General features: G+C 40.1%; 1 pseudogene; it reads right to left on the minus strand.

Annotated features, from left to right (window-relative positions):
• Positions 1-1,220: 1,220 nt before the first annotated feature.
• Positions 1,221-2,189, minus strand: LOC141502884 (mitochondrial carrier homolog 2-like; annotated as a pseudogene).
• Positions 2,190-4,931: the final 2,742 nt, after the last annotated feature.

Consider the following 4,931-nt stretch of genomic DNA (forward strand, 5'->3'; position numbering starts at 1 on the left):
GATGTTGCATTCATTTTCCCAATTTTTCCATTTGATTTTCATTTATTATTTTTTGTTTCTTTTTGTAAGGTAATGAATTTAAGTGACTTGCCCGAGATCACATAGGCAATTATTCAGTGTCTGAGGCTGGATTTGAACTCAGATCCTCCTGACTCTAGAACTGGTGTCCTAACCACTGTACTGCCTAGCTGACCCTCCATTTGATTTTTTTAAGGTTTTTAGAATTTTATTTTTCCATTTCCTTCTAAATGTTCTTTGTTCTGTAAATCTCTGTAACACATTTAGTCGTGGGTCATATTGTGCCAGGCTATTGATGCTCTGGCTAAGAAAATCTTGGTAGTTGAGAATGAAATCTACATTATCAGACCCAGTATTACAAAAATCCTATTTTAGAGTGCCATTAGAAATTAGAATTAAATGACTCCCACCCTCCTTTAAACAAAATGGGGGAAGGGGAGAGGAGAAGAAAAATAAAAATATCATGTACAATTAAAATCATATTATAATGCCCTGTTGGGTATGGTAAGAACTCAGCTCATAGAGAGGACCAAAGACAGTGCCATAATATTTTTCTAATTTGTTTTCTACTTTACAAGGTTTGTTGTGGAGCTTATAGGGAAGGAGGGTTGAAGTCATTACCAAGTCAGCTTTTTTGTACTTCATTTTGGTTAAAGAAATTTAAAAATAATCTTTGCTATTGTTAACATCTCACTCTTAAAACTCATTCTACTTCCACTGAGTTGTGCAAAATTAGGGATGGAGACAGAGAAACTTAGTTATTTTCAAAGCCTTATAACAGGAAGCAGGCTCTGCGGGGATCCTACTATCTCCTTAGATAGAGTCCACAAGAGGAGGATAATTATTTATCTCCTAGAAAGTTGCTTTAGTAATTTTCTCTGACATTTCACAAGTTGTTTCTATTCCTGTTTGGAATTTTATGATTCTTCATTCTTAAAAAGTTTAAAACTGAGGCCTTAACTCCATAGTAACTTGCCGATTCCTCCAGAAAAGTGCAATTTTGCTTTATATAAATCATATCTAAACCCAAAGCAAAAACTGCCCATTTCAGGAAAAAAGAATCATTGGGGAATCGCAGGAGTAAAGCAGTTTGCATTTGGAAATGAACAAAAAAGGCAGACACCAAACACCTCCATTTTCCCAAGATTAAAATGATTATTAAAAAAAGCGCAACACACTGTATAGAAATCAGCTTTCTCTCCCATAATTCTGTGCATCTGGGACTACAGAAATGTCACTGTCCCTGCCCCATATCTTCAAATTAACATCCTCAGGTCACAACAGTAAGTCTTCCCAAAGGGGACCTTCCGAAAAAACAAGCTATTTCCGCGGCTCATGTTTCCCTCTTTTTGTAGCATGCACCAACAGTCTAACCAGGAAGAATAAATTGGGGCATAAGGAGGGCATCCACCAGCAAGCCCACAGTTGTTGACAGTCATCAGGTTGGAGATTAGTACAAAGGGATAGGTCAGCATACTGGCAAAGAATCCAGTGACAGCCTGGGAATAACTCTTCATTTCATTCATAGTGGAAATTCCACTCTCCAGTGCATAGGTATCAACGAGGTAGGCCAATGAATTAGAGAGTCACAAGGAAATGATATCCCCCAGGAGGCGAGGAATAAGATCCGCAAAGAATCCTAGGAAGCCCTCCTCTCGATAAATGGTTACTATGGAGTCACATAGTCCAAAATATTTGGTCTCTCTGCCAATGAATTGTACCATAGACCTCAGAGTGATAACATGGAAGGGATGCGTGACAAGGTTAGCAGCAGAACGAACCAACATCTCCCGAGTAGTCTCCTTGACAACCTTGTCAAAACTGGATGGACCATCTTTTTGTGAAGGTTCAAGTCCTTGTTTTAACTTCTCAGCCTTGTCGTAATCCTGGTATCGCTGCAAAACTTTACTATGGACCACAGTTCCAATGGCTCCAGAACACAGTCTGGGAGTTAAGCCCTTAAAAAGTCCTCTTTTTCCATCGATACTCATAATTATGTTGAGCATACCAAAAAAGGCCAGGGAGTTGATAGACTTGCCGTCCAAAAATATTTCTTCCCATAGTTGGAGGAAGAGGTTCATATCCCACCTGTATGAACACCTTCACATGCATGAGCATGAGAGTATGGTGAGGCCCGAGTCCAGCAGCACCTGACTGGCCGTCTCGGCCATGGTGGCATCCACGGAAGGACGGGCGGGCGGGCGGGTGGGCCGAGCCGCCGACCGACTGGGGCCTGGATCCCATTTGATTTTTAAAATCCCATTTGAACTTTTCTAAGAAGTCTTTCTGAGCTGTAGATAAATTCATAATCTCCTCTGAAACTTTATATACAGCATCCCTTCTGCCCCCCTATTCTGAATTAATGCTTTGTCCATCTTATTTTCAAGGCAACTTCAATAGACCTTGTTTTTTTTCCCCTGACTTTTCTTAATCATTTTGGGATTTGTTGCCTATCCCAAGGGTCTTGTGTTGTTGTAGGGGCTTCTTTGCTCTTTGAGAACCCTAGAGGTTTGCTTACTGGCCTGAGGCTATTGATGTTAGGAGTTCCAAGAGACTTATCAATGGACAAATCAGTAAGGAATGCCAGGGGCTTTCTCTGGGCAGATCAGCTGCCCACTAGCTGGGTCATTGGGAACAAACAGGCAGCCCAGTCACCGGGCTAGGCTGTCTGGATTAGAAATGCCAGAGGTTTTCTCCTAGGATCTTCAGTGTTAGGGAAATCAGCTGCCTACTCTCTGGGCTGTTGGGAAAGGTGGGAGTACCTAGAGCCATCTCTTGGTTGTCTGTTCTGGGGAATGCCAGGTCCTCCCTCCTGGGAACATTAGTGGCTTACCATCAGGGTCCATCTGTCCAGTTTAGCCCCTTCCTGAATGGGGGTCCAGGGCACCCTAGCTAGAGCTTTCCTCGAGTGCTGGAGCTCTCCCAGTCTGCCTGTCTTGTAGGTCAAATTGTAAAAGCCCCTGCTCTCACAGTGAAGGATCTAAGGTTAGTCTCTACAAACTGGGTGCTGGGTCTTACTCTATCTCTGCCCTGAACACATCTAGTCCCCCTTCTCTCTCCCCACCACTATCACCACCATGACAGATTCTACTCTGTTGTTTTACACATTCTGTCACTGCAAAATCTGTTAAGAGTCTTGATTCATGTCGGTTATGAGGGAAATCAAGGGAAGTTTAAGAAAGTTTCTCTCTACCATCTTGGTCACAAGACTGGTTCCTTTTTTTTTTTTCAAAGGAAAGAAATAAATATTAACTTCCCCATGTGCCAGGCACTGTGCTAAGTAAGTGCTTTACAAACACTTCAGATGAAGGATAGGTATTTGGAATATTAGAAGAAGATGGTTGACCCTATAGATTTGTCCAAGGTTATTCAGCTTATTAAGTGGCATAGTGGCAGAATTATGTCTTAGATACAGGTTTCCTGAATTTCATTGTTTTTTCATTCACTTATCAGTCATTTCTGACTGCTTATGAGCCCATTTGAGGTTTTCTTGGCAAAAGACACTGTAGTGCTTGGCCATTTCCTTCTCCAACTCCTTTTATAGAGGAGGAAACTGAGGCAAACTGGGTTAAGTGACTTGTACAGGGTTCGTCACAAAACAAGAAAATATCAGTTTGAATATGAATTTGGAAAGAGGAGATTTCCTGACTTCTAAGTCTGGCTTTCTATCCCCTAACTGTCCTCCTAAATTTCAGGCTACTAATTTTTCCATTATCTTTATATTGTTTCTAAAAAGAGTTGAGTTCCTTTTTCTTTCCTCAAAGTTATATTGAACACACTTAAAAGAGAAATCAATGATAAATCATTTATCAGAACAATGGAATTCTTTTAATATACTTTAGAGTTATAATCTTACATGGTCTTCTTTTTTAAAGAAGTTAGCTTAAATTTGATAAGAAAGATTCTCTTTTCATACCCAGATTTCTGTCTGAGCAATCCTTTCTCCTCTTTAGAAGGAATTTAGATATCTCTGTTTTCTACAATTTTTTTAAATGTCACTTTATTTAAGTCCACATTCATTTATTCAACAAATAATCATTGATCATCTACCATCCCTATCACTGACTTCTGTTAGCAGATATTTTATTGTTTAACAGGTTATGGATGAGGATTGAAATTTTGTTCTTACATTGCTTTCACTGCTTCCAGAGTAAACTCAAAGGAATCTAGGACTATTGAAACTAAAGACTAGAAGGTCATTTCCTCCTAGCTTAGGTCTCTGACAAATCAATTAATATTAGTTGAAGATGTGTGAACACTAACCAAGCACTCTTCTTTTTACTTTTAGCAAATGGGGGGGGCGATGAGGGGGGGCAGGAGATGACAGAGAAAGGAAGAAAAAGGTTTAATATAGTCCTTGAAATAGATGGGGAAAGAGAGCAATCCATTAAGGGGGAAATGTCAATACATATAGGAGAGTACTTCTTTGGATCTTTGCAACTCAGGTGAGCAGACCAATATCATCTATGCTTTAGGGATTTACTAAATAGAAGCTCAGTAACCTGAAAAATTGAAAACAATTTGCAAGGTAGCAGTTGAGATTTCCCAGAGGTAGAGTCTTTTGCGGCTCCATTGCCAGGAGCTAGCAAGTTTGGGGAGCTGTTTTATGGCAGTAGTCTTTGAACTTCAACTGCTGCTCTGATCATATGCACAGAAAGCATTCTGTCTTTGGAGACAGAGAATTTCATGCCAGAGGTCAACTTTATTTTTCAAAGTTCACTTTTTTTCTGCCCTATTGTATCTATCTTCAACAGTTTTCTTGATTGCACACATGACTAACCCACTAGTCACCCCATCTTCACCTGTAACTTCCTCCTGATTCTGGTTACCTGCTTTTGAATCAGAATGTACTTGACCTTTGGATTTGGCATGCTCTACTACTCTGGCTTGTTGGACTTTTGACCTACATGTTC

The sequence above is a fragment of the Macrotis lagotis genome, chromosome X, assembly GCF_037893015.1.
Source record: "Macrotis lagotis isolate mMagLag1 chromosome X, bilby.v1.9.chrom.fasta, whole genome shotgun sequence".
Lineage (NCBI taxonomy): Eukaryota > Metazoa > Chordata > Mammalia > Peramelemorphia > Peramelidae > Macrotis > Macrotis lagotis.